The following is a 14100-nucleotide window of genomic DNA, read 5'->3' as shown; positions in this document are numbered from 1 at the left end:
ACGTCATCTCAGAATTTTGTCAATTGAATCCTACCTAAAATGTGCAAAATATAATGAGACTATTCTTGTGATTTATAGTTGCATTTATAGTTTTTCGAATTGCTTATACAGGGTGCCCCAAAAAAATTAATGAATGAGTGAATTTATTTTATTGATTAAATCAGAAACTGCATATCCGACTGTTTTGACATCTTGAAGATATTTTAAAGTTACCGCAAACATGGTAAATTTGTAATCAAAATCTGTTTATTCCTCCAAAAAATTGATGACCATGATCTAAAATTTTGCCAAATAAATCTATCCAAATTGATATACGTAAATGTCCTTGCAAAAATGTTGATGACGTCATCTCAAAATTTTGTAAATGATAAACTCATTTGAAACGTATCCATAGCCCATTACATTTACTTTAACATTACGCACGTATCTTATTTTAACTTCTAAGGGTTCACAAAAAAAAATAAAATTGGCAAAATCAAATTTTATAATTTTTCGAAAAGCTGGATATGCTTTGTTGTACTTCAGGGCGAGGGAAATTCTATCGAAATAACCTTCGACCAATTTTTTAACTAACTTCTCAGCGCAGGTCAAACTGAATTACTTCATTATTGTAATTTTTCAATAATTTTTAAAAATCAAGGAAATCGAATCAGTGTTTTTGCATATATCTTATATTTCACGATAATTTATACAAAGAAGCAAAATAATATTTTTTTACATTTCTAGAGCCTACTGGAAGACGTTACTTTGCTCGATTGATTCTTTTATTTTTTGCTGAAATAATAAAGTGTAAAATTAAAGAAATCAAAAAACTAGTATGTCTGACTTTAACACTAAATTAAATTATTTTCCACCACATATTGAACAATATACTTGGTTCTGTCCTTTAAACTACTTTTATTTTCAACTTCATAATAGAAAGCCTGCCCAAAATCATTAGTAGCTTCAGCTGCATCTGCAATATCTGAAATTTGTTCCTTTTCGGTAGTACAAAGTTTGTATATCAAGGTGGCCAACAACATTCCGCACTTGCAATATTTTTTCCAGTTGTCCAAAAACATTTTTCTTGGATACAGTACGTCCAAATTAGAACCAAGCTGTGTGGTATAAAATTTTAATTTTTCGTAATAATATTCCAAAATATCATTTAAATCATCGATGTCATCTTCAGATATACAAGCAAAAATAAAATAAGACAAATCAAGTATTGGTGACGAATACGTCGATAGTTGCCAATCCAAAATAGCAACTTCCAAAGGCAAAATCTTATTTATATTCTAAAATAAAAGAAAACTAGAAATTTGATATATATGAGCAAACTTACATCGTGTTTAAACATAAAATTATTACACCAACAGTCGCCATGACGTATCACTTTCACTCCATTAATTTCTTGAATCTTCTCGGTTAAAATATAATTTATTTGTTTCCTGAACGATTTTCAAACATACAAAGTTTTCTCATCGAGTTCATCTTTAAGTACATTATATATACCGTCTATACAATTCCCGAAAAGTCTTTCAGAATCTATTGATTCTATAAAACATTTGAAAGTATCAACAAAACCTTCGACGATTTTTTCAAAAATTTTTGGTTGCTGATCTTTCATTGCAATTGAAACAGAATGAAATTTTGCATACTCTTTAAGCACAATTTCTATATGGTTTCGAGTCTTATCCCATAAGGTATAACCCTTTGATTTTAAATTTTCAAAAACGATGACTTCCATGTTGTCGGTGCTGAGTGTCCCGTAACATTTCGGAATACTATTAAATGGGTTACGAATTTCCTTCTGTGTCTGGAATCGTGTAAAAGCAGGAATTACTCTTTCATAAACACATATTTCTTTCATGAACGCTTCTTTAACAGGTGCCGACTCTCTTAAAGCCTGACTTTTCTTGCTGCATTTTAATACAAGGTCGGAATTGCGCTTACCATCATGAGAAGATAAAGTAACAAAGAGTATATCACCAATATAACCATCAACTTTTTCCGAATTTCCAGTGAAATGTAAGGACAAATCTTCAATGTTGTCTTTCAAAATAACATTCAACCAGGCTCTAATCTGACTCTCCATGTCAACAGTAACTGCTCGACTAATGTTAAAAATTGAATAAAGTACTGAGAGTTATTATAAATTGGTAAGGCGACCTTGACTTTGTTCATGATATTTATCGTAAATTGAGACTTTTTATTTGCACAGTGAGTTTGATTTTTTTAAGACACTTGAAGTATAATCTAACAGTTTTGACAAGAATATCACCATTGTACAAGTGTTGTTTTATAGGAACGTTAATATTTTTCAAAATTGATTCGCATTCAACAAATTTTCCACGCAAAATGAAGCCTGTGGGTTCATAGTGCAAGGAATAAAATGGTTTCTGTCAAGGTAGTTAAGTGAAAAAATGTGCCTGTTTTTGCTAAATAACGATAAATAATAGGAGTATTTAATAAAATATCAAAAATACAAAGCTTTTTCTAAAGGTTATTTTAACTTGTACTATTCGAAATACTAATGGAAGATATATTGTACAATGGCGGCCCCCCAAAACTGCACGATTTTTCGTTGTCATGGAAGTTTTTGAATTTTTAAATTATTCTAAGTCTGGCTATTTCCAGTGGCACAGCATTTTTGAATAAACAAAATGTCAAATTTGACAAATTTTGTTATTGGAGCGCCCATGATTTGAACATACATTTACAATAGAAAAAAATATGGTGCACTTTTGGGGGACCGCAACTGTAAGTTTGTACATTTTCTTAATTTTTTCATTTGTTGCTGCAGTAATTGTGCCATAAATTAATGAAATCAAAACACAAATAAATAAATATATTCGTTTTCACTAAAACAGAAAAAAAATCTAAATAAGACTAAAAACTAAATTAAACTATTTTTCACCATATATTGGAGAATATATCTGGCTTTATCCTCTGAAATAGATTTATTTCTCACTTCATAAAGGAAATGCTGCCCATAATTGTTAAACATCGTAGAAAACTTTCCAGGACAGGCTATGTTGAATTATTGTTCTATTTTAACTTTTCCATAATTTTTGAAGACCGAGAAAATTAAATTTTTTAACGTTCATTAAAAAAAGTGTAACATTTTTTATTAATTTTTGTTTGTAAAGGATACGTTTATTTCATCGCACTAGAAGCGTGAAAAAGTATCCTAGCGTTTCATTTTTTCATAGTGTGTCATTTTTTAACGGAAGTAAAACATAGAGGCCTGCCGTTGCTATGATAATTCATCAACATAAGTAAGTGGTTTGTATTAATTTTCTCGGTGTGTTGTGGGTTGTGGTAAGTTGTGTGCTCGGACAATGGAATCGGACAGCGATGAAGATTTCTTGTGCACCCCCGAAAAAATTGTCAAGACGGCAAATACGGCTACATTTAATGTCTATGTTCCAAAATAAAGTTTTTGAAGTTGGTGTTGAGTTTTGTCACGAACGCGAAAAAAATTTTGTATGCAACTCGGGCAAATTTTCCTTCTCGTAAAAAAAGATACACTTTACTCACTAGTTGCATAAATAACTATTATAATGAATTTTTACTCATCTTTTTAAAACTTAATTTTTTATTGCAGTTTTCTGTTAAGTTTTAAATACGATAATATATTTTATGGTTATTTTATAAACCCTCAACTATTACTAATTTGTATGTTATAAAAAATAAGTACATGTATAAAGACCAAAAGTACTGAAGGTAAAAATTTTTTATTTTTTTTTTTTTAGAAATATCTTTTACAAATAACAGTAATTATAATTTTTCATTAATTAATATTAATGAAAGCTGATAAATTTGCTCAATTTTTTCATTTGTAATTGCAATCACTGTGTAATAATATAAATAAATAAAATCAAAACACAAATGTTTCCGATTTCACTTGAACAAAAAAATGCAAATATGATTAAAAACTAAATTAATTTATTGGCCACCACATATTGGACAAGATATCTAGATCTATCCTTTAAAGCAGATCTATTTTCCACTTCATAATTGAAAGCCCGACCAAAGTCGTTACAATTTTCAACTGCATCCGCAATATCTAAAACTTCATTCTCTTTAGTAGCGGAAATTTTGTTTGTTAACGTAGATAACAAAATTCCAAATTTAGAATATTTTTCGAAATCACTAAGGAATTCTTTTCTTGAGTATAACATGGTCAAATCGGAACCAAGTTGTTCAGTATAGAATTTTAGTTTCTCGTAATAATAATCTACAATAACATTCAACTCATAAATATCTTCTTCAGAAATATTAGCAAATATGAAATAACATAAATCCAAAACGAGTAAAGAATATGTTGAAAATTGCCAGTCTAAAATAACTACTTCTGCAGGTATCATGTTGTTTTCCCTCTGAAACCCAAAAAAAGTAACAATAAAATTCATCTCCTTAAACTAACTTACGCTTTGCTTAAACATAAAATTGTTACACCAGCAATCACCATGTCGTATCACTTTCATTCCTGTAGTTTCTTGAATCATTTCGAAAAAAATAAATTTTATTTTATTTTTTAAAGATTTCCAAACATTCAAAGTGTGCTCATCCACATCTTTTTTCAGCAGATCGTGTATTTCATCGATGACTGTTCCAAAAAGAATCTCACAGTTGGTTGCTTTCAGGAAATCCTGGAAGACATTAATTAAATTGTCGGTTATTTTCTGAAACTTTTCAGGTTGTTGATCTTTCATAGCAATCGAGACGGAATTAAATTTCGCATACTCTTCAAGTACTAATTCGATATGTTTTCTTGTAAATGGTTTTCTTTTATCCCACAGAGTGTATCCTTTGGTTTTCAAATTTTCAAGAACGATAACCTCCCGGTTGTCAACAGCAAGTGATCCATAACATTTTGGCACACATTTAAACGGATGAGGAATTCCATGTTGCAGCTGAAATTGAGTGAAAGTGGGAAATATCTCCTGATACATATATATTTCAGTTGTAAATGCTTTTTCAGTTGGCACTTTTTTCCGGAAAACCTCACTTTTTTTGCTACACTTTACTACAAGATTATACGCTGAACTTGGTCTACTGGACACAGATGTTAATGTCACAAAAAATATATCTCCGATGTAACCTTCACCTTTCTTCGTATTTCCCAAAATCTTTAGAGTAAAATCGTTAATATTTTCCTTAAGGATAATATTTAACCAAGTTCTAATCTCGCTCTCCATGTTAGTGGTTACTGCTCACCTGGAGTTATGCACGGTATAAAGTAACAATGCTTATTTATTATATACCTACTCATTAGACGACCTCGAACTTTTATGTAACGATATAATAATTCAATTGAGATAATTGGTGTAGAATTGCTTACACAGAACTTACTTCGCCTCTACAGCACAATCACTCAAAAAAGTCTGGTTTTAGAGAATTATAAAATTACAATCGGCTGAATTAATTTTTGTTATAATAATCCCCGTAAGTTTTCCAAAATAGGAGTAAATTGTTAAACTAAACACCAAAAACCATAATAAGTGTGTTAAACGAAATTTGCTGAATAAAATCTTCTTAATGGCTTCACCAACTTTTTCTAGAGATAAATCAATTTGGACAGATACAGTAATAATACTAATAGCTACAGCATCTTCAGGATTTTTGATTAAATTGATAAAATGAATTGCTTTATTCATTAATTTTTTTGAGAAGTAACAACAAAATTCGTTCCCTTGAACATGTTCTGTTTAGATACAACACTAGGACCCAATTTACAGAAAGCGAAGTTAAAGTTAATTCGCGATTAACTTTTAAATATCTGGTTGACCGAGCTTCACTCGGCTCGTTTGGTAGTATTAGATCAGATTAGGACAGATAAATAGGTGTACCTATAGTATGCGTTTTGAAGTACCCGCACTAATTAAAAATACACATTAAAAAGGAAATTCCGTAAGCAGTCTTTGTTTTAAACACTGTTGAGTGCCATGTAGAGATTTAAGAATAGAAAACTGGAATTATTGTTTGATATTTATTACAATGTCATTTATTACCCAAGTTCTCTTTGTGTGTCGTTCTCTTTTTTCTTCACCACATTCTTACTGATTCTTACTGCCAGAAGAGTTTCCCTCTGGTATGGTTAACATACTGAGTTACCCTGCTCTTTTGCGTTATTCCTTATTTGTCAACTCTGCTCATGAAGATGCCACTTACGAAAGTGTGCGAAACGTTGAACCCAAAAACTCAAATAACACGGTCCCAACCCGTAAAACGATCATATATATGGACTCCGACCGTGGAAGCCTCCGAAATTAAGGCTTGACAAAATAACCTCATTTCAAAGCACTTTCGTGCGCCTTTTATCCGCTGTTTAGTTTTCCGTACATTTTCTCACTTCAGAAGGTGAATTTTAACGTCCTATATACAGTGGAGTATGTTTCGGTACGTACAGTTGAAGATAAAAAGGTACGTCAAACGTACTGTCACCCAAACTTCTCATATGAAACAATCTCGTGTTCGTGTAGTGTCATCTGATGTTGCCGAGCAACAAATATAATTCACTGCCTGAAAATTGCTGAAAATGTATGAAGCTGTAATTTTCAGAAGTTAAAACTATGATGAATCGATTTCTTGACCCAAAAAACCCCCAACCTGTAAATTTCATCGAAATCGTTAGAGCCGTTTTCGAGAAACCCATTATATATATATATATATAGATATATATATACAAACTTTGCTCGTTTAATAGTATTAGATTGAGGTTCGTTGCTAGGCAACGTGCAGGTTTTAACCAATCACAGCCTCATTCCACATTTTAATCCTCTGTTAAACTAATCGAGGATTAAAAATATTTTATCGTATCATTGCAAATTATAGTCATTTAATTAAAAACTTTTATTCCATTTTGACAATTTAAACTGACTTTATTAACTCCATAGTAACCTTCATAAGGAGTTCATGATTCACTAGTCAAATCAAAGCGTTTGAATTCACTAGTAGAATCAAAGCGTTCAGTGAATTAAAAAATTTCAATTAAGAACAGATTTTTATTTCTTCTCCAAAAACATTAACACTGAATTAGTCTTTGTCATTGTAGTGTGAAATATAAAAGTTACAATTATTCAAATTATTAAAATTTATATCAAATTTCCGATGAATGGGCAAAATAATGTCTTGATGATTAGTTTCTTGTTGTGACACGGAATTTGACGCAGAGGAGCCTGCTACGGGATTCAAGGCAGATCTATTATCAATTATTGTTGATGATCGCTCAATGATTTTTCTCGAAATTTCGATTTTATTATTCAGAGAATCCTCTATGTATCCTTCCACAACACTATTCGAACGCCAGCCACCGGGTCTCTTTACAACTGTTAAATCTGCCCCAGAGTCTGCTAGTAGAGTTGCACTCGAACGCCTAAAACTATGACCGGTGTATTCTTGTGGATTTTGGAGGCCTAGAAATTGGGCAAGTTTTTTGGGAATTGTTGAAAAAGTGTTCACTCCAACTGGTTGTACCGTGCATTTTTTGTTCTTGTAATTAATGAACAATCGTTTGTGTGAAATCTTTTCAGGCCGTAGTATTCTGTACTTCCGAAAAACGTCAATAGCAGGAACAGAGTTACTTCCATTGATGATGGTAAATGTTCTGGGTTTATGAGTCTTCGTGTCTGGAATTTGGACTACAAGTACGCTACCCCTGTCTTCAACATCATCAACTGACATGGCCACCAATTCACCCATTCTACATCCTCCAAAAACTCCCACGACAAAAATTACTTTTTGCAGTAAATATTCATCATCAGAAGCATTATCTAAAAACCTTTCCATTTCTTCGAGCGTGAACACTTTGGATTTCTTTGGTCTGTGCCCTACAGACTGTTGTTTTAGGAAAGCTGACACTTGATGAAATCTATAATAATGAATATTTTAAACCTTATATTAATCATTGCGATGTCACAAACCTGCTTATATCAATATTTTCCTTCACAGATAACATCTTCTTCAGTTGGGAATAATACTACCATAGTGATGAAGATTTAGCATTTTTTGACCGTTCCGAAATATAAGCCAAAATTATTCTTTCATCTACTCCTTTTGCATGCTTTCGTTTCCTCCATTCACAAAAATTCGTATACTCTTTTTCATATGAATGCTTGGATTTTGCTGGCATCACCTTATTGATAGCTTCCAAAGCTTCGTCTAGGACTGCTGAGGGTACAAACACTTCGTTTTCGTCTTTATCTTCCAAAATTCCAGACATTTTTGTCTAGGAAAACACCGCAAGTGTCACAAATTTAGAAAAATGTAAACAACTGGTTGTTAAGCTGGTTGTCACGAAAATTAGTTTCGCAGTTTACACGATTTCTCGATTCGAATTTTTATTTATTGAAATTTTATTAATAAAATTCGTCAAAATGGAATAAAAACATATATACACCGCGTGAATCAAACATATTTATTCACTCGAAGAAATGATCTCACTCGCACTGCGTGCTCGTGATATCAACATCTTCTCGTGAATAAACGTATGTTTGATTCACTTGGTGCATAATATTTATTATTGAACATTAAGTACATCATAATTGTACTAAAAATCATAATACGATAGATACCTGGATATAGGTAATACATTAATTACAACAAAATTATTTAAAGAAATGGATTTGAAAGTCCTGGCAATCCTTGAAGCTACTTGTCATTGAGTTCAATCATACTGAATACTTGCGATTTTTTAACTCGGTAATCAACAATCTTCTTTTTGATGAATCTTATCAACGCACCACACTTGTCGAATGCAAAACTTTCATTGAATTCTAAACATGCTCCCAGCATTGAATATTCTGGCCACAAGAAAATGGGGAATACTGACTTGTTAGATGCAGGAAATACGCCAATAAAATGTCTTCTAACGTTTGCTGTTGTTGTAACGAGTTCAGGCACTTCAGAATCTTCTTGGATGAGGAGTTTCTCGATGACAAATAACGAAATTTTTGACGCAGCCGATAAAATTAAAAATGTTTATTTTAGCAACGCGTTGTCAATGATACGATAAAGCTTTGAATATAACTCGAATATTAGCGATTTAGGGGTCAATTTTGTAATTTATCGCTCCAGAACGATCTCGCTCCCAAACGATAATCGTTAGAAGCAATCGTAAAATCAGGTTAGCGAGATTGTATAAATTTCCAATTTTATAAACACTATCGTAATCGTAAAGCTTTGAAATCGTTAGCGGAACGATGAATCAAATGTTTTTAGAATCGGTAGTATTTAAATTTGTGTAGCGTCTAGATTACGTTGTTCTCTGTTGTGACATGTGACATTTGTTTTGCTACTGATTGAAGTTTGGACAAATTTGTGAACTTATAACATGTAAGTAAACAATAATTATAAAAGAAAAACATCAAAATAATCACACTAACACGAAATTCAGTTTACAATACGTTCACGGGAGCAATGGAAAAACGTAAAAGGGCCCAGCGTATTACCCAAGAGTAACATGAGTTGTATGTGGAGGAGTTAGAAGGTAATGTAGATTTTAGGGCCCAAAAGTTCGTAGCGGACAAGCCAGATCTTTTAGAAAAGATATGGGAAGGGTTGGTAGCAAAACTAAATTCTGTGGGAGGACCACAAAAAAGTGTTCAGCAGTTCAGAGAGGTATGTGTAATTAATGAATCTCCCGAACACTCTTTTTAAAAATGTGTACTTTACTATAATTTATCGTACAACTATTAGCAATTATTCTGCTTACATCAACACTTTGGTTATGACAAAGTGAACATCTTGTTTAGTCATGACCAATCAATTATGAGAACTGAGATGTTTAATCTTTATAAATACTGTTACACAATAAACCATAACCTCTGTGTTTTTTAGTACACCAAGAATATAACATAGGGCACTCTAATTACAATGTACTGCCTGGTAAGTAAACGTCACTGTGTGTTCCAGAGATTTGTAGATTGGAAATTCAATGTTTGAAAGAAGGCCAGAAATTTAAGACTATGTGAAAGAGGAACTGTTTAATAATTTCATTATGTTGTAAAAAAAATAATAAATACATTATTGAAAATGCTGTATTATTAAATTATTTCTTGTGATATGCCATTCATGTAGTAAATTGTGTTCTTCATATTCAAGTTCTTCATTATTATCGTTCTCCTTATCATAGACAATATTGATCTCGTCATTTTCGATATTTCTTATGCGTAAGATTGTGTGAAACAGCACATGAGTATGTAATTTTTCCTGCAACTTCTGGTGAATAACACAGAACTCTGCGGCAGTATTTCTGGAAATGTGTCTCTCGCCGCTTCCCATTACAGTTGGTAGGTCTTCCTAAAGGTTTCTTCTCGAACGATCAAGGGGTCGTTTACATCTCTTAAGACCCGAGACAAATTTCTCATTCTGTCTCTGCAGTAAAAAAAATATACCTATAATAAGTTATCAACCTAATCCAAACATACATTAATTAGTTACATTTACCTTCTCTACCCATATTTGCACCAAAACGTTCCTCTTCATTGTATAAATACTTTTCTAACGTGTTCTGACACTTCTAACGGTGAGCTGAAACCTATCGTTCCGGAACGATGACATTCTAACGATACGATCGCTATGTAACGAGACGATAGATGTTACAAAATCGCTATCAGTCCCAAAATCGTTATGGGAACGATTATCGTAAGTTAACGATGCTCTAGCGAGATCGTTAAGAGTTACAAAATAGACCTCTTAAACCGTCTTGGACGTTGTTTAGGTGACTCGGCTGCACCTCGTCACCTGACAACGTCCTCGACTATTATAAATCGCATAATATTCTCGTTATATTAATAGCTATAATTCGCTGTTCTATAAACCGGCCCTAGGTTTATAATTGTCTTAAAAATACCATTGTCGAAAAGTTACATTCGAAACATCAGGATATATTTTAGTGATTCTAATGTCTAACAATAAATGTTAATTTTAGATAAATTGTTACTAAGGGAATGTTGAAAAACTCTTGCCAACCGGTACTTCTTTAGACATTGTACCTTGTATTTGCCTAATAGATATGTTAATTATTATCATTACTAAATCAATTTACGGCTTGTTTAGACATGAATTTCCCATCAGCAATCACCTTTATTCCTGTAATTGGTTGAATCATTTCGACTAAAACAAACTTTATTTTCTTTTTTACAAATTTCCAAACATTCAAAATATGCGCGCCGAAATCGTCGTTAAGCACGTATTTAGTCTATGATTTATCCAAAATCTATATCACATTTTGTAGCATCCATAAAATCTTGAAGATATTCATAAAGTTGTCGGTTGTCTTCTTAAACTTTTCAGATTGTTGATCTTTCATAGCAACCGAGATGAAATTAAATTTCGTCTACCTATTCTTCAACTATTAATTCGATATACATATTTCCTCGTAAATAGTTTCAGGAGGGGTAACTTCCCGGTTGCCAATGGTAAGAATACGAAATAAAGAACTTTTTGTAGACGAAATTGAGTAAAACTGGGAAATAAGTATTTCCTGATACGTATTTCAGTTATACATAAATGCTTTTTGAATTGGAGTTTTTTTCTTAAAAACTCACTTCTCTCTCTGACATTGGCCTATCACGCACAGATAGTAAAGTCACAAAAAGTGTATCTCCGATACAGGTCACCTTCATCTTTTCCAGATTTTCCCAAAATATTTCAAGTAAAATTGTCAACATATGTAACAAAACTCCAGTTTCGCTCTCCATGTCAGTCGCAGCTGCTCAATTAGTGTTATAGTGATATTTATCGTAAATTGAAATAATTGGTCTAAAGTTGTTTACACAGAAATTGCGTCGCACAATAAATCAAACAAATCCAGTTTTTTAGATAAATTATAAAATAAAATCCTGCGATTTTCATAGAAAATTCAGAAAATGTATGTTAATTTGAGTAATTAATTTTATTTTAGTAGGTAGGGGAACTAGGGGCTTGTTGTAACAGGGGTAAGTTGTAACATTACATTTTTACCCGGAATTTAAACTCATTAACGTCAGGTTTTTTACTGATTTTAATTCTTGCACCATAAGATATCATGTCATCACAACCACTGTTCCTCCAGCCAGCGCAATGAGTGTATGTGTGCACGTGTTTCGTTTTGGCCAAGTAATGTAAAATATTGCTTTAGTAAAATTTGGTTTTTCGTATTTGTTATTAATTAATGTTTAACTTTTAATTTTGCATATAGTTCAAAAATTACTCAGCTTTGATATTCCTTACACATTTTGACGCTAAGCGAAATAATTTTGTCGAAATGTAATTAAATGTAGAAAATTGTGCTACGGGGCATGTTGTAACAATACCTGAGGGGCAAGTTGTAACATGTTACAACTTATCCCAAATTCACTTCTACAAATCTCGTACCTAGCATACTAAAAGCGAGCGAAAATTTTGACCTATGCCATATATCGGTTTCCAGATATATTAAGAAAAAGGAAAACAAAACTCAAATCTTTAATGTTGATTCTTTTTTTAAAAGTTTATTTGAGTTTTACTGATAGATATTGATATTATATATAATGAAGTGTTGTGTTGATTTTTGAAAAATAAAGTCTAAATATGTGTCAACATCAGCTTTATTTTTACTGGTACTACCTGCCTCATGGCTGTTACAACTAGCCCCAAACACGGGACAAGTTGTAACAGTGCACTTTTTTTAAGAAAATGCCTGGTATAAAGTGAATATGAACAATTTTGACCTTTTGCGTGTTCAGTCCAGTAGGGGAATAGTTAGACTACCGACAGATACTTTTATAATGGTCAAACAGCTAGTAGATACCAAATTATATTCGTTTTCCTAAAAACTGTTACAACAAGCCCCTCGTTCCCCTACCACACGTATTTTTTTAAAGGAATTGGTGGTTAATCTCACACGCTATAATTGAACATAATTCTGACTTAGTTTTGACAAAAATCTTCGTTGTAACTGTCAGAAAGAAAATCTACCGTTACAAATTTAGCGTGCTTGATTCTTCTGAAATAGCTGTACATTTGGTTTTCTGAATCCATATTATTATTAATATACCCTTATTTATCTAACCGTAATCTCTAAGTTTGTATCGCATTCCACTTCCGATTCGTTTAAACCACCCTGAGGCGTGCCTCAGGAGTCCAATTTGGACCCTTTGCTGCTCTTACTTTTATTAGTGATTTACGCGAAGGATTACAGTGTGGAAAGTTATTTATGCTGACGAGCTCAAATTGTATAATGAAGTTAGATGCACTCATGATTGGCCCGATCATCTAGTTAAATATCTTGAAAACATACAATCTTTAAAAATATGCCTATTAAAATAGTTTGTATTATCTTTTACTACAAAATTAGGTAGGTATATTCGACTTTGTACTCTTATCATACAGAAAATATATTGAATTGCACTTTCGCTTGTACGTCGCAACAATGTTACCAAATCTCTTAGAATTGACTAATACCTATTAAAACTGTTATTATTTTACAAACAATATTTCACTTGTGATGTCTCTTTTAGAATAATGGCTTAATGCGATTTTCCATTTACTTATATTTTCTCATGTTCAACACCTACGAGTCATCAGTTTAGCGTAAACTGTTGAAGTTCACTAGCTATGATGTTGTCAAAACGTCATGATCAATTATCTTACTTTCCCGTTTTAATTAATTCTTTGTCAGAATTAGTTAAATTTGAGTTTTATCTTTTGTATAACTTCTTTAAGATTAAGTAGGTTTTTAGGGAAAAAAATTCGGTCCCGTCATATGTTACTGTTTACAAGCGTGTAGGTAACGCTTTATTTTCTGAACTTTAGAAACAGTGATGTTGTTAAAAAACCGCCACTTATTTAGACAGACCTTTAGCGTTCCTACTCAAGTTACACTGTTAATTCTTATTAAAAAATTATATTTTTGAAGCAGAAATTTAAGTATAGAAAAATAACTGTATGGAAGAGAATAAGCTATGATTGTGTTGACCTTACAAGTTTACATAGAAACTGGTTTCTAGTAACTCAGGTTTTTTGATGTCCTCAGTAATAGTTCTCTGTGGTAAACTCTCTAACAATCGTAAAGTTGATTAAAATTATATTTTTTAAGAATATCACGTAAACGGTAAAACACTAAGCCAAATTTGTTTGATCACCCCCCAC

At 32.1% G+C, this 14100-nt stretch overlaps 1 long non-coding RNA gene across 1 annotated transcript in view; it reads left to right on the top strand.

Annotated features, from left to right (window-relative positions):
- The window catches only part of LOC135144600 (uncharacterized), a 105130-nt gene that overhangs the window by 7819 nt on the left and 83211 nt on the right, over nt 1–14100 (top strand). The gene's annotated exons all lie outside the window — the stretch shown is intronic.

This window comes from Zophobas morio, unplaced genomic scaffold, assembly GCF_036711695.1.
Source record: "Zophobas morio isolate AGI-343-1 ecotype UQ-CSIRO unplaced genomic scaffold, CSIRO_AGI_Zmor_V1 ptg000108l, whole genome shotgun sequence".
Lineage (NCBI taxonomy): Eukaryota > Metazoa > Arthropoda > Insecta > Coleoptera > Tenebrionidae > Zophobas > Zophobas morio.
The sequence above is the reverse complement of the archived record's forward strand: the minus strand, read 5'-3'. Positions and strand labels throughout refer to the sequence as shown.